The sequence below is a fragment of the Artemia franciscana genome, chromosome 13 (assembly GCF_032884065.1).
Source record: "Artemia franciscana chromosome 13, ASM3288406v1, whole genome shotgun sequence".
In the NCBI taxonomy this organism is placed as follows: domain Eukaryota; kingdom Metazoa; phylum Arthropoda; class Branchiopoda; order Anostraca; family Artemiidae; genus Artemia; species Artemia franciscana.
The window spans coordinates 38472770-38495084 of record NC_088875.1 but is presented as its reverse complement, the minus strand read 5'-3'; the positions used below and the strand labels follow the sequence as shown (position 1 = coordinate 38495084).

Genomic DNA, 22315 nt, shown 5'->3' with positions numbered 1-22315 from the left:
AGGGGCAGTCTCCCTTATATATATAGTAATTTCAACTTGTTTTAAATTTTAAACTTGCTTCTTATTTTAGTTGAAAAACCTTTTCTATTTGTTTAATTACATTTCATGTATCTGTAAGGTTTTATGCATACAATACTTTTGGGAACGCATAAAAAACGATCTCTGTTTGGATTGTGATGGGTAATTAAACAGTTCATGGTAACGAACTGTAAGTAAAGAGCGACCCTTCTCAATAATAACCAAAACTCTAAAAAACGGATTTTTATACCAATGGATATAACAAGAGAATTGATTTAAGCATCCTAGATAAAAGTGTGAGCAAAATGAATAAACTTTTAGGGGTTTTGCGAGTTCAGGTTGCTAGAATAGGTTTGAAAATTAATGTTAAGAAGACCAAGTCACTAAGGCTAGGGATAAGTGAAGATGTAAATGTGACATAGGGTAACGAAATGAATGGTCAGGTGGGCAGTTTCACTTACCTTGGGTAGTACTATTAGTAAGGACGGCGAGAGCAGTGAAGACGTTAAAGTAGAATAACATAGGTTTTGGGAGCTTTTTCACAATTAAAAAAAGTTTGGAAGAATAGGAAGATAAGTCTGCGAACCAAGACCGGAATATTGGAAGGTACAGTGGTGACAGCGGTCAAATATGGCTCTAAAGCATGGGCGCTCCGAAAAGCGGATGAAGATTTACAGGATGTTTTCCAGAGAAATTGCCTACGAATTGTTCGAGGTACCCGGCTGACTGATTGTATTTCAAACAGTAGGCTGTACGAAAAGTCTGGTTCAATCCCGCTATCTATGGTTATAATAAAAGAAAGGTTGAGATGGCTAAGGCACGTTCTGTGGATGAAGGATGATAGATTGTCGAAAATTGTCCTTTGCGTCCAACCGTTTAGGGCTAAATGTAAAGCAGGTCGTCCTCGTCTGGGGTGGGAAGATATCATAAAGAAAGATTTAAAGGAAATGGAAACTTCCTGGAAGGGTGTAAAGCTATGTTGCGAAGCTGTGTTGGCCTCAGGCGCCTTGGATCTGCGGTAAGTTGCTAGTAGTAGTAGTAGCAGTAGAAGTCATAGCATTTTAATGAAAATCACACCATCAGATCCAGCATATCAAAGAACCCTATTGTAAAGGTTTCAAGCTCACATCTGCAAAAATGTAGAATTTTGTAAATTTTTCCAGAAGACAGATCACGAATGCGTCTTTATTTTTTAATTTTGTTTTCCCCAGGGGTGATTGTATCAACCCAGTGGACCTAGAACGTCGGGAGAGGGCTCATTCTAACAGAAATGAAAATTTCTAGTGGTCTCTTTCAAGCGACCAAAAAATTGGAAGGCAACTAGGCCCCCTCCTACACTACTACTGTTAATACTACTACTAATAACTCTATTGCAGCACTAAGCCGCCTGAGGCCAGCACAGCTACGCACGCTCTTCCTCCACCCTAATCTGTTCAAGGCCTCCCTCTTTACACCCTCCCAGGAAGTTCCAATTTCCTTTAAGTCTTTATTTATGACATCCTCCCAACCCAATCTGTCATCCTTCATCCACAGAACTGGGCCTAGCCATCTCAACCTTTCTTTCATTATAGCCATAGAAAGTGGTATTGAACCACATTTTTCGTACAGCTTACTGTTTGAAATACGGTCAGTCAGCCGGGTACCCAGAACAATCCGTAGGCAATTTCTCTGAAAAACATCTAGTAAATTTTCATCGGTTTTTTGGAGCACCCATGCTTCAGAGCAATATTTGACCACTGTCATCACTGTAGCTTCGAATATTCTAATCTTGGTTTGCACACTTATCTTTCTATTCTTCCAAACTTTGTTTTAACTGTGAAAAAACATCCTGAGCCTTAGCTATTCTACTTTTAACATCTTCTATGCTCCCACCGTCTTTACTAATAATACTACCAAGGTAAGTGAAGCTGCCAACCTTATCAATCTTTTCGTTATCCAACGTCACCTTTTCATCCTTATTCTAGCACCCTGAACTCGCAAAGCCTCTAAAAATTCATTCATTTTGCTCACACTTTCATTTAATATGCTTAAATCGTCAGCATAATCTTTGTCCAGGAGCGTTTTTCCTCCCCATGTGATTCCGTGGTCTCCAATTGCCTTACCTGTGCTCCTTAAGACGAAGTCCATCAGAATGATTCATATGAAGGGGATTGAACACAACCCTGCTTAACTCCTGATTTAATACAAAACCAGTTGCTAACGTCATTTCCTGCCTTAACCGCAGCAGTATTATTCTCGTACATAGCATAAATCATTTTAATGTATTTTTCTGGTATACCGTATAAGGATAAGACCTTTGCTAACGCTCTTCTATCAACAGAATTGAAAGCTTGCTCATAATCGACAAAACTAAGGACCAAAGGTGTTTGACAACTTCTCAGTTATTAACCTAAGAGTGAAAACTTGGTCGACATATCCTCTACCAATTCTAAAACCGCACTGTTCTTCCCTTAAAACTTTGTCTACAGCATCTCTCAGTCTAAAAAGTATCGTATTACTAAGTAATTTGCTACCTACAGAGACCAGACTAATGCCTCGATAATTACGACACTCACTCTTGTCAACTTTCTTATACAGTGGTTTAATTAAGGTTTTCCTAAGATCATTAGGTACTTCCCCTTTTTCAAAAATCATGTTCATAATCTTAAGTAGCTTATTCTTAACCTCAGAGCCACCATATTTAAGAAACTCATTTATCACACTATCAGCACCCGGAACCTTATTATTTTTTAATCCTTTTAGTACTGTTGCTAATTCTTCCTCACTAAACAATCTTCCTTCACATCCAAGGTATCACAAACTTTTTTATTTTCATCTATATCTTTTCCTGCAACTGTATCTCCGTTTAGCACATTCTCAAAATGTTCCATCCATCTTTCTTTAACTTTTTCCTTATCAATAATTGTGGCCCCATTTCTATCTTTAACTGGGACTAGTCTGGATTGACTACTCCTTTCAATTTATTAACATGCCAGTATAATATTTTAGTTTTTTCAATATCGTCTGACCAGAATTTTTAGATAGCAATTTTTCTTAGCATATTTATGAGGACCAATGCCAATCTCTTCGGAGATAAAATTCCCCCCTACAGCCCCTGGGGAAAGGTTTTTTATGTTAAAAAATTTGCCCAATGTTTACATGCAGTATTTGTTATAGGGAAGTATGCATAATTCCACGGGGAGAATAGTACATGAAGAGGGAAGTTTCCAGGGAGTTAATTTTTCAGGGGAAATTTACACTGGTGAATTTGCCAGAATTCCTATACGAAACTTCTTTATATGTCTTTCTTTCTCTTTATCGATTCAGTTTTACGCGTGGAGATGTTAATGGTAATTGTTCGGGGTAAATTTTCGCCAGGATTGGATTTTCCAGAGGATATTTCTGTGTGGAAAGGGATTTTTCCATGAATATGGAACCAGATAAGCTGGCGTCATTTAAAAAATTATTAGAAATTAGATATAATTTTTTTTCAACTGAAAGTAAGGAGCGACATTAAACTTAAAACTAACGGAAATTATTAAATAAATGAAGAGGTTGCCCTCTCCTCAAAACTTCGCTCTTTAAGTTAAATTTTAATTTTGTCCTAGTTCTTTAAAAAAGACTATTGAAACACAAGGGTCGTTAATTAGAACAATAAGTAACTTCTTTTAAAGTGCTAAAAAACTTTAGCGTGAAGAGCGACGTGTTGAGGAGGGGACAAGCCCCCTCATTTACTTAATAATTTCTGTTCCTCTTAAGTTTTAATGTTGTTACTTACTTTCAGTGAAAAAACTATTTTTTTTCAATGAAGCTTAGAGACAAATATTTTTCTAAAGGCAATCAAAGAAGTATGTCAATTAAACTAAAAGTATGTAGAAATGAAAAAAGTCAGTGATTACAAAAACAGACACAAAAGAATAGCCTACTTACAAAAACTAAAATATAAACTCCCAGCATTCATTTCTGTTGTGCAAGAAGTGTTGGACTAACAGTATTGACAGTTTTGAACTTGGTTGTCAAACACCAAAATATTTAATGCTTTTAAACTAAGTGTTTATAAAAAGTGACACATAATCAAAGAAGTTTGTTCAAAGTAGACCATTAAAACTAAAAATAAGTATATCAAACAGCTATTCTTAATTCAGTATTTTTAATTTAATTTTGAATACCAAAAACCCAAGATATATTTGACATCTTTATGCATCATCAGTGTAAAAAAAATGATGAAAAAAAAAAATAAACAAATGATAATAAAACCAAAAAAACGGATCCGTTCAGGGAGAAATTACAGAAATTCCCTGGATTCTGTTCAAAGGAAACATCAATGAAATATTAGCTTCATATATCAGCTCATGGGCGCTCTTGCAATGAAAGCAAAAGTTTCTTACCGAAATCGCTCCTTATTAAGTTATTTGCCTTGTGTTTTCTATGCTTATACGAACTTTCTTGTGTACTAATAACTACACTAATTACTAATGAACAAATAGATATTTAAGATCACCATAAAAAGCTGATTCTTTAATTGAATGTTATCAACAGTTTGGATCTTATACTTTCGTTATTGATAAGGATCGTTATTTACTTACAATTCATTACTATGAAGAATTTGATTTTTTTTTGTTAATCCAACCAAATCATATAGAAAATTTTTTTTGCGAAATACCGGAAAGGGTCACTTAGTCACAAATTAGAACTTATATTTTTTTATTAAGGGTCAAAATTTATTGGCAGGCAGCCAACACTGGGGCAAAACTGATTTTGTCCATGGTTTTCCCCTGTTCTTCTCTCTCTCCTTTAGTTTCCTTATAATTAATTTATAGTCCCAAATTTCCAGGGGGGTCATGCTCCCCCTGTCCCCCTCCTGCCGGTGCCCATATTGAATGACCCCTTATTGTGTGATAGTAAGCCAATTTTACTAACTTGGCAAATTCAATGTTTCTTACCAAAACTCACAGGTGATGAAAATAAACATTAATAAGAAAATAAAAAAGTAATTAGATAAATAAAAAATAAATAAAAATAAATAATTGAAAAAAGTGAACAACCAAGCCCCCGAGCTACAGGGATTCCATTCCTTTTCGTTGTGCTGATGTTCAAGCTTGAAAATGATTCCCATGTGAATCATGAGAAAATGACTAAATAAGCAATAAGAAAATCTAGGTTGAGTGAATTAAAAAAAAAATCCTCAAAGAATAAAAACGTAATCGTTGTTGGCGTCAATTGGATATACCTCCTACCTCAGTACTTCAAGTGTTGAATATAAATTCAATTGTTGGAATATTTGTTCCCTAGTTCACTCCCTACCGATTTTGGAAATTACATCTGCTTGGTATTTTCGTTGAAAGATACATTTTTTTTTTTTAGTTTATGAAAACAATTAAAATAAAAAATCCCATAAAAATTTTTTTTTCTTCCTCCCCCTATACATCTTCGGTAATTGACACCAATGATCTATTTATCTATCATTTGATAAAAGCCATCACATAACATTATTTGAATTACCGCAGCTGTATCGTTAGTATGCATTTATTTTAGCCATGAATTACAGTAAATCATTTATATTTATGGAATTAAATTCTCCATAATCAGATCTTGAGCCATTCCGGTTTTCCAATCCTTAATGATGGTAATATATTTGTTTGATAGTCTGTGTGCGGTAGGATTTGTTGCAGTTTGTTTTTTAGTACTCTTTTTGGCGGTATTGAAAAGAAGAAATAATTTAGAAGATGGTCAATTTTAAGCGAGTTTTTTTTAAACAGATTTTTATCTCTGTAGTTACGTTGCTTCTGTATAATTGCTGACATGGAGTATTTTTCACGAGGATGTAATTTACTATGTTTTACTGTTATGGAAGAAATTCCTTTAGCAATCAGATTACATACTGTGAAGTGATATAAATTTAAAAGGTGGGTAAATGTAATAAGTAAGTTTGGTTAGTTCAGGGTCATTACTTTAGACTTAGAACGAAGCTTTCTTTTTCAAATTTCAAAGATGAAATTTACCGAATTTGACGCAAAACTAGTGGTGCCAACTCATGAGAATTTAGGGGGGGGTGTATTTTTTTTTTAAATCTAGAGCTGGGGAATTTTTTTCAATTTGTTCAATGAAAAGACCAAAAAAAGGTTTTTTTTCAGTGACGACATCATAAGAGGGTCAAAATTGTGTGGGGGGGATTATGTTCTTTTTTCAATGTAAAACCAAAAACAATGGGAAAGGGCAATAGGGGGCACATTCTCATCTTAGTATCCATATTGCATAGTCTAGGGTGGAGGCAATTTTGCTTTTTATTTCTGTTTTTTTCAGTGAAAATTGCTGTTTTTTCAATTGTTTCAATGTAAAACAAAAGAGACATGGAATGGGGAAAATAGGGGACCCATTTTCCCCTTATTATCCATGTTACATAGTTATCCAAACATTTTATTTCAAGTGAAAGAACACTAAAGGATACATCCTCCTTCACATTGACTGGAGGGGATCCATATTGACATTGACTTTTCACATTGAATTAATAAAATAAATAGATTGCCTATTTACCCTTAGTTTCCACATGCTCTATGTAGAAGTTTCTTTTATGTAGAACCATTAGTTTTTATCCAACACAAGTAATGCTTAGTATAAAACTAATATGAAATAAGAAGATACTTGTCATGAAATAAATTTGGCTTAGAAACTTAGTACGAGTGCATGTATTCTTTTTATGAAAAGGTTTGCACCTATTGATTGAACACTTTTCCCCTCGTACCGACCGGTTTTCTCATTGGTTTTCCCATGTGCCTGAATGAACCATTAGATAAGGTTGCGATTTTTCTGCATAATTCCTTCGATTTTCAAAATAGTTTGTGCGTTTTTTTCGTAAATTAAATCCGTTATTGGAATTGTGTTTTCCACAAATTGCGGGACATGAGAAGTACAGGTTGCTTTGGAAACTCAATCAATTTTACAACCGGTAAAATTTAAGTCCGTTCATTAGTAATTAGATCAGGCTGCAATTGAGGCAGAAGCTGGATTAATTTTGATAATCAAGACATTTTTATGTATCTGGAATCGGTGATGCCGATTGGTAATTGAGGAAATGCTGATTATTGTAATATTTGATGCCGGTGATGCCAATTGGTAACTATAATCGGTGATACGATTGGTAAATCAGGAAAAGCAATAATGTAGACTAATGTTGATAACATGATAGTATATCCACTACAATTACAAAATATAATTTTTTGTTTTGTTTTCTACTACGGTTTTAAGCAAAACTACAATTTTGGAGTCTTAGTCAAAACTTTAGAAACCCTTCGTCAGTATGTAGTAAAAAAACCCAAAAGTCAAGAACCACCTTCTTAGAAAAACATTTTATAAAACACATCAGAGTGAAAATAGAATTTTGCGATCGGAATTTTGGGAAATATTTTTTTTCGCAGGAATTTTCATAAAACTACCGTACAAACAGTGGGAGATTCTGATAGAATTTATAATATTATGATCTATTAAGTTATGAAATTCGGAAGGAATTCTTGAAACCTCAATAACATCTGAGACTATAAAAGTAAATGTTAAGTTATGAAATTCGGAAGGAATTCTTGAAACCTCAATAACATCTGAGACTATAAAAGTAAATTTTTTTGTATTTTTCTTCCTAGTTGAGTATAGACTATGTGAGAATCTATGTTAGTAGTTTATTACCCGATGATTTCTCTTTAAAATTCTACGCGAGATATTATCATTTCTTCACTTAAACATTTATTATTTTTTTTCGACTCAGCTTCATCGTCGACCTGTTGTCAGCCCAATTTTCAAAGATCAACCTGAAAAAGCTTCGAAACCCGAAGATATTAATCCTGGTTGTTGAAACTCCTGTTTTCACGTAGCATCAGGTAAATATTCGAAATCATAATTTTTTTTCAAACTAGTCAGGAAGAGCTCCAGTTTCAAAATTAAGGACTTTAAAAGCAGGCTACCCATCCCCCTGTCTTAAAGTGATTGTAATAAATGCTCTACTGTTTATTTATAGCCAATATGCAGCTAAAAGGATCGAAGTAAATATATTCTAAGTAGTTTCTTTTCCCTTTTCAGTTGAATTCTGGCAACTCCTCCCCCCTCCCCCCTAAAAAAACTCACTGAGCCTCCATCCTACCATAAAAGTTGATATGTAGTAATGCAATTCTATATGAACGCTAGTAATACTGTATACACGTTTTATTTTATGGCCCTTCATTTTTGTATGGTCTGTATATCGAATAGTTTGTGGTAATAAACTGTAATTAAGGAGCGATGCGGCTCAAAAATAACCGAAACTTTAAAAAACAGAGTCTTGGTAACACTGAATCCATCAAAAGAATTGAATTTTCATGCTAATTCAGAATATTTAAAATTTATCAAGTTTAATGTTACCCATCAAAAGTTACAATCCTGATAAAACTAGCCCGACTTTCTGAAAAGGGGAAAAACTCCAAAACATCAAGGGATCTTAATGACAATCACACCATTAGACTCATAATATGAGAGAATATTGCTGTAGGACCAGCGTGTTGGAATAATGGTCCTAGAACATTGGGGGAGGGCACATTCGAACGCAAATTAAAAGATCTAGTGTCAGTAGTAAAAGCCCAGTGATCACAGTGTTCAAATATGGCTCTGAAGCATGGGCGCGCCGAAAAGTGGACAAACATTTACTAGATGTTTTCCAGAGAAATTGAGTACGGATTGTTCTGGGTACCCGGCTGACTGACCGTATTTCAAACAGTAGCTTGTACGAAAAATGTGGTTCAATCCCGCTGTCGAGGGATATAATGAAAGAAAGGTTGAGATGGCTAGGCCACGTTCTGCAGACGAAGGATGACAGATTACCGAAGATTGTCCTTTTTGGCCAACCGTCTGGGGCTACACGGAAAGCAGGTCGTCCTCGTCTGGGTTGGGAGGATGTCATGAATAAAGATTTAAAGGAAAAGGGAATATCCTGGAAGGGTGTAAAGAGAGAAGGGTGTGATGAGCCTTGAATAGATGAGGTTGGAGGAGGAGCGTGCGTAGCTGTGTTGGACTCTGGCGGCTTGGTGCTGCAGTGAGCTATTAGTAGTTGTAGTTGTGCACTTTTTAATTGACAAAAAAGATTTGAGGGTAACTGTCCCCCAACGCCCGTTTATTCCCCAAAGCTATCTGATCAAAACTTTGAGATAGCCTAAAGTCTTTACGCAGTATAGTTGACGCTAAAGTTTTTTTTTTTACGCAGTCTTTACGCAAAAGTTTGACTGTTTGTCCCAATTTTTAAGAACGGCTACTGAAACACAGGGAACGTTTAACTAGAATAGGAAGCTTTTTAAAAGTGCTAACAGTTTTAAGGTAAAGAGCAAGGTATTGAGGAGGGGGCATCCCTTTATATTAGGAATAATTTTTGTTCGTTTTGAATTTTAATGTGGCTCCTTACTTTCGGTTGAAAAAAACTTGTTTTTTTTTCTTTACTATGTTTATTGGCGATTGCGGCACTATGTTACAGCATAAATTCCAAAACCAGGAGTGAACTTATACAGTTTTTTTTAAAGGGTCAAAGCTAATTGACTATATCAAAACAGTCGCAAAAGAAAAAAATTTACTCACAGCTCAAAATGGAAAAAATCAGCTCTTTCTTGGTACAATCTCTTTTTTTTACTCAGAAACGACACTAGAACTTCTAATTTTGTTCAAATAATCCCTCTCTTGATAAGCCCAGTTTTACTTAGAATGGGCACTGGAACTTTTAATTTTCGTTCAAATATGCCAAATTCCGGTATTCTATGACCCCCTAGTTTGGATAAGTCAAACCTGATAAAAAAAAACAACAACAACAAACAAACAGCAAATTTCTCGAAAAAACATGTGAAATTTTGCGTTTTTGACATAAGAGCTTGAAACCCCTGCAAAATGTCTTTTTGCCATACTGAATATGAAGCTACAATTTTCATCAAATTGCATTCCTCTTAAGGGGTGTTCCTACCCTGTTTCTTCAGCTGCGCAATTTTCTTAGGCTCGTAGTTTTCTATAGGTAGTTTTAAGTCTAATGGATTTTCAAACAGTTCGTAGTAACGAGCTGTAAGTAAGGAGCGACCCGGGTCAATAGTAACCGAAACTCTAAGAAACGCAATTTTGATACCTTTGGATATATCAAAGGAATTGGATTCTTACGCTGATTTTAAATGTTTATTAAGTTTTAAGTCTTATCCATCAAAGATTACGAGTCTAAGAAAGTTTGCCTGATTTTAAAGAAAAGGGGGAAAGACCCCCCAAAAGTCACATGATCTTAATAAAAACTAAACCATCAGATTTAGCATATCAGAGAACCCCCACTGTAGAGGTTTCCTCTGCAAAAATGTGGAATTTTGTATTTTTTGCCAGAAAGGTCACGGATGCATGTTTATTTGTTTTATTATTGTTGTTTTTTTGTGTGTTTTTTTTCCGTGGGGGGTCGTTTCGACCCAAAGAGCCCAGAAAATCGGGAGATGGCTAGTTCTAACGGAAATTAAAAGTTCTAGTTCTCTTTTTAAGTGCCCCAAAATATTAAAGGACATCTAGCCCTCCTACCACGTCACTTTTTCTCCAAAATCCCCTGATCAAAATTCTGAGACTGCTATTTTGTTCAACATAGTTGAAAAGTCTAATAAAAGTATCTTTGGAGATAATATGACCCCTCAAAGCCCCTGGGGAAAGGTCTTTAAGCTATAAAATTTGCTCATTATTTACGTATAGTATTTGCTATTGGGAAATAAGAATATTTTTTTTCGGATGGGGAGAGGAGAACAAATTATTTGCTGGGAAGACTTTGCACGGGAAAATTTTACAAAGAGAGGGAAGTTTTCAGGGGGTAAACTCTTAAGAAGAAATTGTGCACTAGAGGAATTTTCCAGAATTCCTATACGAAATTTCTTTATAGGTCTTGCTTTCTCCTTACCGACTCAATTTTACGCCTGGAGGTGTTAAGGGTAATTATCCGGGGTAAATTTTCAATAGGAATGAATCATCCAGGGGATATTTCCTTGGGGGGATTTTTTCCGTGGAGGTGGAGCCAATCTCCTGTCATTATTTAAAAAATGATCAGTAATTAAATAAAAAAAAAGAATTTTTTTTACTAAAAGTAAAGAGCTGCATTAAGACTTAAGACGAAAAGAAACTATTACGTGTATGAGGGTGGTAGCCCTCCTCTCAACACCTCCCTATTTGCGCTAAAGTTAGAACAATTAGAACAATAAGTAACTTTTTTAAAACTTCCAAAAAACTTCAGCGTGAAGATAGAGGTGTTAAGGAAGGGGCAACCCCCTCCACATATACGTAAATTATCAAACAGTTTGTGATAACGAACTGTAAGTAAGGAGCAACGCGGCTCAATAGTACTAGAAACACAGCTTTGATAGAAAATAATAGGCTTATTATGCTGATTCTAAATATATAAGTTTCATTAAGTTTAATGTTACATATCTAAGGTTACGAGCCTGACAAATTTGCCTGATTTTTCAAAAGGGGAGGGAACACTCTCTAAAAGTTGAAGAATCCTCACAAAAATCACCGTCAGGTTCAGCATATCAGAGAACCTTTATTCCAGAGCTTTCTACCTCATATCCCCCAAAATACGGAATATTCTATTTTTCGGAAGAAAGATTAAGGATACGCGATTATTTGTTGGTTTTTCCCCAGGGGTCGTATTTTTTCCCCAGATCGTATTAACTCAGTGGTCCAAGAGTATCGAGAGAGGGCTCATTCGAATGGAAATCAAAAGTTCTAGTGCCATTTTTAAGCTACTAAAAAAATTGGAGGGTAGCTAGGCACCCTCCCCTGCCCCTTTTCTCCCAAAATAGTCCGATTAAAATTTTGAAATAACTATTTTATTCATCATAGTTGAAAGGCCCAATAACTATATCTTCGGGTATAACATGATCCCCCACAGCCCCAAGGGAAAGGTCTGTAAGTTATAATTTACCTATTGTTTACACAGAGTATTTTTTATTGGGAAGTATGCAGACATTTTCGGGTTTCGAAGAACGAATTTTCCGCTGGGGGTTTTTCCACGGGAGAACTTATCATGGGGGAAGGAAGTTTCCAGGGTATGAGCTTGTCAGAGGAAAATTTACACTGGGGGAATTTGCCTGAATTGCTTTATATATATATTTTTTTATATATCTCGGTTTCTCTTTTCCATCTCAGTTTTGTGCGTGGAGCTGTTAAGGGTAATTGTCCTGGATAAATTTTCACCGGGATTCAATTGGCTGGAAGATATTCACGTGGGAAAGGGATTTCTCCGTGGAGGTGGTGCCAGATTTCCTGGTATTATTTAAAAAACGATTAGAAATTAAATTAAGGAAAACAAACAAGTTTTTTCAACTGAAAAAAAGGAGCAACTTTAAAACTTAAAACAAACAGACATCATTTCGTGTATAAAGGGGGTTGCCTCTCTTCATACCTCACTTTTTACTCTAAAGTTTGAATTTTGTCTCAATTCCTTAAGGAGCAACTTCTGAAACACAAGGGCCGTTTAATTAAAACAGCAAGAAACTTTTTTAAAAGTACTAAAACACTTTTGCGTAAAGAGTGAGGTGTTGAGATATGGGCAACCCCCACCAAATGCATAACGATTTCTGTTCGTTTTAAGTTTTAATGTTGATCCTTACTTTCAGTTAAAAAACTTTTTTTTTACTTTATAAATATCTGGAATCATTGCAAAAACAAATGGGATTCTTTTGACATGCTCATTGTTATCAAATAGATATTTTTTTCAAAGGTTTTGAAAATCATCTGTTGCTATATTTGGTAATGCATTAAAGTTCTCAGGTCATCAAAAGGTTACTTCTGAGCAAACGGAACCGAACGATAAACGGTACAAAAAAAAGGAGCAAAAACACCAATTCTAAACAGTGGAAACATGTAAATACATTTTTTTTCCTATCCCTCACATAGAGTACCCTGTAACCTAAGTATTCCCTGATTTTTAATATGACATCTTGGTGATCAATCCCAGGAACTCAAAATTAATCACTCAAGCAAAATCAAATATGTGAAAATCAAACTTAATTTGCATTATTCCGTTGATGTAAATATCTAAAAAAAAGCTATGGGAATTACATATCCACATGAACAAGAATGAATTACGTAAAAATGATGTAATATTCAATGTTACGTTTGACATCCTATTGAGTATTTATTTGAGATTGGTATTTTGGTGTTGTTTTTTTTTACATTAAATTGTACTATGTTTAAAAATTAAACTGGAAAGGGGGCGGGTGGTGAGCAATTGTTTAGTTTAAACCTTAATGGAGTAATACTTTCTTGCTAATTTTTTCTTGGTGTTTTATTACTTTTGACAGTTTAGCTAAGAATGTCCGTTGTTCTTCGAGTGATCAATTGTCTTTAACGGCCATTCCTGAGCGGATTTGAAATATTAGTAATTGTGGTAATATGCAAAATGGAGTCTAACATGTAAAATGGATATGTATGCAATTATGTTTTTATTTACTGTGAGCTGGCTGTCAGGCTATTCAGTTCCATATTTAACTGTGGCAAGGATGAAAATCTGTAAGAAAAAGTAAAAACGTGATGCATTCTTTAGATTTAGTATGTGATGTATAACACGAACATGTTAACGTTCAAGTTGAATTAAGCAATGAACTGACTTAGCTGGTGTAACTCAAAAGATGTTATGTTATATTGCAGATATTTTATGGGAGGATAAAAAATTACTATCTAATACATTTTGAGATGACAGTTATTAAGAGGTAATAATGAAACAGTTCATGGTAACAGAATGCAAGTAAGGAGGGACTCCTGCTAATAATAACCGAAACTAAAAAAAAAGAGGTTTTGATCGCAATAATAGCATCAAAGCAGTTGAATTTTTAGAGTGATTTTAGATACATAATATTATTCAGATTTAAAGTTATCCTTCTAAAGTTATTTTAAAATATGTCTAATTTTTGAAAATTGGAAAAGTAAAATTGTAAAAGTAAGTGTTTTACAATTAGTAAGTAATTGTAAAAGTGTAAAAGTAAAATTGGAAAAGTAAAAAGTAAAATTGGAAAACCAGGAAAAGTAAAGCCATTTTGATGAAAATTGGACCATCATCTTCTGCATCTTAGAGAAGGTGCTAGATGTTTCCCATTGGAAAATTCTCTCTGATACTTCCCCCCTGAAAATTACCCAGCGTGTAAAATTGAACCGCATGTATTATTATTTTTTTTTTATCAGAGGCACTTCATATGAAAGAGATGGGCGTGTAGACTTTGGAAGGTGCCCATTCGATTAGAAATCGGAAGTTCTAGTACCCTTTTTAAGAATCAAAAGGGATTGGTGTTCAACCAGCCTCCTTTCCCGACATATTTATTGGACGTCTCTATGATTAACCAAGATATTATCTCAAAATTTCATTCGGATGTGTTTTGGGGAAAAGAGGACATGGGAAAGGAGCTAGTTCCCCTTCATTCTGTCTGATTACTTAACGTAACACTTAAACTTTAAACTTTTGTTGAAATGAACCCTCTCCAAATTTTCTAGGATCCTTGGTTTGATGTGATCATCCTTAGGGAAATACAACATTTAAAAGTTTTGTAGATGAGAGCTAAAAACCTCTACAGTGGGGTTCTCTGATTACTTGGTAGTTGGTAGTAGAGTTCTCAGATTGCTTGGTAGGAAGAGGGGAAGGTGCCTCAAGGGGTGTATTTTTATGCAAAAACCTCATAGCTCTCATTGAGCCTTCAGATAAATACATAATTATTTCAAAGGAAAGGGAGGTAGAGGTAGAAATTGATTTATAATCTCTCTTGAGTTCCAAGCGTATTTCTGGTCTTTGGCGTTATTATGAAAGTAAAGAGTAACATTTAACCACAAAACGATCAGAATTTAATACGTAGAGGAGGGGGGTTGTCTCCTCCTCATCTTAGACCTCTCCCTCGTGGTCGTTAAAATTTCTAAGGCTCCTCATTTAATCAAAAATTGAGAGTTCTTGTTTTCTTTTTAAAGTCGGAACCGACTGGAGACCTACCAGCCCCTGTCTTCGAACCGTTTTTGATGTGTGGTTGGTTCTTTCGTTACCCCTTAGGGCATTTGATTGATATTTGGAGGTGCCTATTTTGAAGGTGCCTATATTGGCGACAGCTCAATTATGCGAATAGTTGAATTTTTATTGGTAAGGGGATTGCGGGGGAATTTTCCATGAAGAATTTTTCTCGAGGAGAATTTTCTGATGGCAGGCGGTTTCCAGGAAAAAAAAAACATTGGTCCCATCACAGAATAGAAATTTAAAGTCCCTATCAACAAAAATTTGAAATTTAGTAGTTTACACTGTGAAGGATGGTCGTAGATATGTCCTCAAAAATATGCATTGAGCTTCCCAGTTTCAAAGGCCATAATACTGCGCGATGGTGCATTTGTCAAACAGTTCGTGGTAACGAACTGTAGTAAGGAGCGACCCGGCTCAATAGTGACCAAAACTTTAAAAAATGGAATTTTTATGCCAATAGTTACATCAAAAGAATCGCATTTTAATGCTGCAAGATTAGTCTTACCCGTCAAAAGTTACGAGCCTGAGAAGATTTGCCTCATTTTAGAAAATAGGGGGAAATACCCCCTAAAAGTCATACGATCTTAACTAAAATCACACCATCAGATTCAGCGTGTCAGAGCACCTTACTGTAGAAGTTTCAAGCTCCTATCTACAAAAATGTGGAATTTCGCATTTTTTGCCAGAAGACAAATCACGGATGCGTGTTTATTTTTATTTTTTTTTTCCCAGGGTGATCGTATCGATTCAGTGGTCCTAGAATGTCGCAAAAGGGCTCATTCTAACGGAAATTAAAAGTTCTAGTGCCCTTTTTAGTCACCTAGGCCCCCTCCCACGCTCATATTTTCCACAAAGTCCCCGGATAAAAATTTTGAGATAGCCATTTTAGTCAACATAGTCGAAAAACCTAATAATTATGTCTTTGGGGACGACTTACTCCCCCGCAGTCGCCGTGGGAGGGGCTGCAAGTTACAAACTTTGACCTGTGTTTACATATAGTAATGGTTACTGAGAAGTGTACAGACGTTTTCAGGTTTTTTTTTGGTTTGGGGGGAGAGTTGAAGGGGGGTTATGTGGGGGGATCTTTCAATGGAGGAACATTTTATTGGGGAAGAGACTTTCAGTGGAGGGGGCGCAGGATTTTCTAGCATTATTAAAAAAAAACAATGAAAAAATAAATATGAAAAGTTTTTTCTACTGAAAGTGAGGAGCAGCATTAAAATTTAAAACGAACAGAAATTATTACGCATGTGAGGGGTTTACCTCCTTGTAATACCTCGCTCTTTACGCTAAAGTATTTTAAGTAATTTCAACTATTTATTCTACGGCCTTTGTGATTCAGGGGTCATTCTTAAGGAATTGGGACAAAATTTAAGCTTTAGTGTAAAGAGCGAGGTATCGACGAGAGGTGAGCCCCCTCATATACGCAATAAAAACATACGAATATAGAAGTTCGCTAAGTAAGTTAATTCGTAAGTTACGTATATTTTTTACTTATGAAAATGTTCGTAAAAAATTAAAAGTTATAGTTGCCTTTTTAAGTAATCAAAAATTGGAGGGCAACTAGGCTTCCTCTCTCGCTCCTTTTATTCAAAATCTTCCGATTAGAACTATGAAAAGTCATTTAGCCCAAAAAAAATTAATATGCACATTTCGTTTTAATTATTTATGCGTGGAGAGCCAAGATAAAAAAAATGTATTAATTAAAAAACGTCCAGAAATTAAACAAAAAAAAGTTTTTTTTATATGAAAGTAAGAAGCGACATTAAAACTTAAAACAAACAAAAATTACTCCGTATATGAAAGGGGCTTTTCCTCCTCAACGCCCCGCTCTTTACGCTAAAGTTTTTTACTGTTTTAAAATGTAGAGTTAAGAGAAAGAGTCAAACTTTAGCGTAAAGAGCGGGGCATTGAGGAAGAAAAGCCCCTTTCATATACGGAGTAATTTTTGTTCGTTTTAAGTTTTAATGTCGCTTCTTACTTTCATTTAAAAAAAACTTGTTTTTTTGTTTAACTCTTAAAGGGTGTACATAGTTTAGCCAAAATAAATGGTTAATATTGACAATCATTTTTAAGTTTCATACAAATGAGTTGATTCATCTGAAGTTTCGTAATTATATATGGCGGTCCATAATTGTTCATCATCTATTATCATTAGGACCAGCGAGTCTCTGTGTGTGCGGGGGAGGGCTTTTATAGGGATGGGGGCCAAAGGGTTATAATAGAGCTTTTTGAATGGGTTGACAAGTATTTACCACAATGCATTAAAAATAAAGCTTATTAATATGCTTTACCTACCTAATTAGACTTAACCTACCTGGGCTCCATAATTTCTTCCGATGGCTCGCTTCTCCCCGAGCTGCAAGCAAGATTATCCAAAGCGTCATCTGTCATGGGCAGACTGAATCCGTCACCTCTGGCGAAAACAGAATATCAGTCGTACAACGAGACTACGGATCTTCAACGCTCTAGTCGACTCTGTGATACTTTACAGAGCTGAGACATGGTAAGCATCAGCTGCAACCCTCAAGATAATCGATGTACTTTATGCGAAGAGCCTGAGGAGGATCGAGGGCCTACGATGGTCTGACTTTGTCAGCAATAAGAAGTTTCTGCAGCTCACGAAGCAGTCTTGGTTTTCGACTCAAGCAGCCAAGTGAACCTTACGATGGTTCGGGCACCTGCTTCGAATACTACCACATCTACCCACAAAGACGATCTGCGACTTCGACCCTATCAAAGCCGGTTGGAAGTGACCTCACGGCCGACCCAAGGAACGTTGATCCGACAGCCAGTCTGAGTTCTTGACGATGGCAAACATCAGACAGGGCGAAGAGCAAATACTCGTCATGAACCGAAGCGGATGGAGGAGGCAGAGGAAGTCACTCTCCTCCACCGAGCAGCACCCGGCAGGAGACTTAAGTAAGTAAGTAAGTAATATACACTTGGTTTAAACAATAGAAGTTTTACTTCAAGTATTTTGAAAGACAATGAGATAAAACGCTTGCAAATACCAGTTAGCTATTTTTGCTGCCCTCACAAATGCATTTAATAAAGCACAAAAAGACTTTAGGACAAAGAGCGAGGGGTTGAGGAAGTGGCTCACACCCTCATATAAGGAATAATTCATGTTTATTTTAGTGTCGCTGTTTACTTTCATTTGAAAAATCTTGTTTTTCTATTTAATTTGGAAGAACCTGTATTTTTTTTTATATTCAACACACGGTAAATAAAATTTGATTACAAGAGCTCAAATATTCAACTGTTCCTACGAATGAAAAAAAGTTTTTTTTTATTAAATACTTTTTTTTAAGAGAGGATAAATAAGGTAAATAAAAACAATTTGGACTAATTGACAGAACTTGCTTTTTTGAAGGTCGTCAATCTAACTTTATTGGGAAAATGTCAAATGACGGCTTTTCAAACAATCTTTGATGAACAACAATTTCCAACTTAACTGCAAGTAAGGAGGGACTTGGGCTAATAGTAACCGAAATTTAAAAAAGAAAAGTTCTGACAACAATATATGCATCAAAAGAATCCTATTTTATGATGAATTCACATATAAAAAATCAATCAAGTTTAAAGTAACACATGAAAAGCTACGAACTTGATAAAATTTGCTTGATATCTGAAAAAGAGAGAAAACAGGGAGCTAGGTGACCTCGTTGAAAATTACACCACAGAATTCAACACATTAGAGAACCCTATTACAGAGGTTAAAAGCTCCAACCTATAAAAATGTGGAATTCGAGAAGGAAGATTACGGATGCGTGTTTATTTGTTTTTTGTTTTTTTTCCAAGGGTCATGTCGGTCGTGTTTCTAGAAAATCGGGAGATGTCTCATTAGAACTGAAATTAAAAGTTTTGGTGGCCTTTTTAAGCATCCAAAAAGATCGTATCACACCAAGGTTGTGTTTTCTCCTATTTTTGGCATAAAACTATAATTTTGCCCCAAAAAAGGTCAAATTACTATCAAAAATTTTGAGATTGCCAGTCAAGTTAAAATTGTCGGAAAACTGTATAGTGAGTTTTAGAGTTTAGAGGCAATGCAGTGCATTGAGGCAATGCAGTGCAATTAGAAGCAATGTAGTGCAGTGGTGCATTTGTTTTTAAAGAGTTAATTTCATAAAAAACAAACAAAAAAATAATAGTTAATATAGACGGTTAAGTTATACCGGAAAACCAACGGTTAAGCTTCATAGAGCTAAGTTTGTGGTAGATGTAAACAGGGAGCGACTTGGCTCAGTAGTAACAGAAACTCTAAAAAACAGAATTTTAGTAACAATGGATGCATCCAAAGAATTGAATTTATATGCTGAATCCAAATATATAGGGTACAATAGGTTTTTCATCAAAAATTACAAGTCCAAGAGCATCTGTCTAATTTTCAAAAAAGGTAGTAAACATAGCCCAAGAAGTTAAATGATCTTAATGAAAATTATACAATCAGATTCAGCATATCACGAAATCTTAACGTAGTAGTTTCTAGCTCTTATATACAAAAGTGTGGATTTTTTTTCTTTTCTTTTTTTTTAAGAAAAAAGATCACAGATGCGTGTTTATTCATTTTTTTCCCCATGGATGACCGTACCAAACACGTAATCCTAGAAGATCGAGACAGAGTACATTTGATCAAATTTTAAGTTTCTAGTGCCCTCTTTGAGTGACGAACAGGATTGGACAGGATAGCTCCCCTCCAACGCCAATTTTGTCCCCAAAGACATCCAATCAAAATTTTGAGAGAGCCATTTGATTCGGCATAGTTGAAAAGTACAATAACTATGCCTTTGGGAACAACATGACCCCCATAGTCCCTGGGGAAAGGGCATTAAGTTACACAATTTACCCATTATTCAAATATAGTATTTATTATTGTAAAATATATACGGACATTCTTTGTGGAGTGTTTTCTACGGGGGGAGGGAGTTTCCACGAGGGATATTTTCTGTGGCGAGGAAATTTTCCGGGGTATTTTCAAATGGAAATTTATCAGGGGGGAATTTTACACCAGGAAGGGGTAAGGAAGGGGATTTCCTAGCATGGTTTGAAAATCGCTTGATGTTTAATAGAATTATGCATGGTGATGTATAATTGCGCATAAGCTACTATGTAAAAGGGCTTATGGTCCTTTTGCATGTGAGGGGGGGGGGGTGTCCAAAAAATGAATTTTGACACCTAAATTTTACAACTTCATGGGATACTTCAGGTGAAATTAGACGAAGATCTTGGGAATAGGGTGTATTAATTAATCTCTAGCCTCCCCTCATTTGGATTAAGGCTGAAAAAAGGGACTCGGGAATAATAGATCCCTTCTAATTACGGATTTTTTTTTTATAGCAAAATAAAAGTTTGCATTCATATGATTACTGGTACAAAAGATGGAGAGAAGGGTGGCATCTTGGGCGTTACCCGGGAAGTTCACAGAAGCAGGGGGAGGGGAAGTGTTACCATGAATTGTGTTTTATCGAATTTGAATAGATGTATGGTTTTATTTTTATTTTTTATATATTAGACAGTTCGTGACAGCATATTGTAATAAGGAGTAGCTCGTGCTACTAGTAGCAAGAACTCTAATAAAAGAGTTTTGATAGCAACAAATGAATATACATCAAAATTATAGTAATTTTTGGGGACTCATAATAAAATAATAATAATACACAGAGCTTGCTCTTTAATTAGGCAGTACAACTGTAATGCCTATTATAGACCGAAGTATGGGAGAGGGGACTGAACGTCTTTCCTGCAAATGCCGTGGACTTTTCTATAATAAATTTTGCAACTAGGCTTCTAGTTTTAGCATCTTGGCAAGATAAAAAAGGGAATTAAACGTTTTCTTATTCATCACAAACTCTATTTGCTGTTTGTATACCCTATCCTTCCTACCTCACTAATAGGATACAAAAGTACATAGAAAATTTGTTTATATTCATTTTTGCGAGTCGGACAAACATTTCAGGTGGAGGGGCAACTCTCCCACACGACCAGGCTGGAGACCAATAACCTCTTCTCAAGTCTACACGAAGCGATTATGCTGCTTGCCACCGGACAGTAAGCAGTCCCCACGACTTGAAGTTGAACACCGACTTCATGCATGTCTGAGCCCATTTTAGTCATTACGCATTTTTCAGCCTTTGTCGATGCGCTCCAATCAACGGCAGTTGGCGACGAGTAAAAATAATTTCTTGGCCGATTTCCCCTGACACATTATTTTATTTGATTTTACTGAATTGAAAACGTGTCTGAGAAAATATAGGAAAGGAAAAAAAAAAAAAAACATACGTGGAAATGAACAGTTATACTTGAAAATAATTACGGTAACATAAGAAAATTTGACCTAATACAAGGCAAGAAAAGAAATGTTGAAAAGTGAAAAATAAATAAAATAAGATTCCTAAGCCATGGGCAACCTTTAATTTTGTTTATTGTTTTTTAATCATTTGTAACTATGATTTCTGTGCTGGCTATGCTATAACCACTAATCAATCTTGGAATTCTTATCAATAGTACCATTATGAGTAAATAGTCAAACTCAGAAATATTAAACTACGACGGTGAGGCAATCCAAAATATGCTTAACAGCAAGGGAAAAGCTAAACAGACAAGAAAGCCAACTAAAAGAAATATAACTCAGAAGAAATATCCATTGCTTTAAATCCAGGGCAGTGATGCATCATTAACTAAACCATAATTTCTTTCAGGGCACGACTCTTCAAGATCGTCTTACACCGCTATTTGCAGTCCTAGTTCTGGTCAGGTTAACTTATAGTAGGCTCACTATGACATAAATAAGAGGTTAACAGGGAGGACTTCCTTTCCGGTGTAGAGGCACAGAAGAGGACACCACTGGTACTAACGATCATTTCCCAGGAGTGACTAAATCCAGATTCTCATACTCAGTCTATCCTTGTTAGACCATTTGCAAGGGTTTTTGTATGAAGGTTTGTTTTTCATTTTCAGAAAAACAACTATTTTTAATAAACTATGCTGTTTTATAATTTTAATTCGGCTTGCGTTGGAGAAGTTATTGCTAGTTCAGATCATGTTGAAGAAACTTATGTGTTGTAGTACATAAGCTTCTTTGACCTGTTGATATATATAACCTTAGATTGTCTATATAGCACAACAGATCTTAGCCTTGTAATTTTAATCATGGGTTTATGTAAGTTCTATCAAACATATAAAATATTTAATTTTTGCTAGACCTCAATGCCAAACTGAAAGTATACGACAGACAATTTGATGAACGAGAGACAGCCTTTTGTCATGTCTGCATGCAAAAAGATACATTATTTCCTCTGAAAGGATATCTGT

The 22315-nt window shown here is 35.4% G+C and overlaps 1 long non-coding RNA gene across 1 annotated transcript; it reads left to right on the top strand.

The window, feature by feature from the left end:
- Positions 1-5588: 5588 nt before the first annotated feature.
- Positions 5589-21986, top strand: LOC136034904 (uncharacterized). The gene is made up of 3 exons (XR_010619285.1): positions 5589-5903; positions 7754-7865; positions 21703-21986. It is a non-coding gene; the product is annotated as an uncharacterized LOC136034904 (long non-coding RNA).
- The last annotated feature ends 329 nt before the right edge of the window (positions 21987-22315 follow it).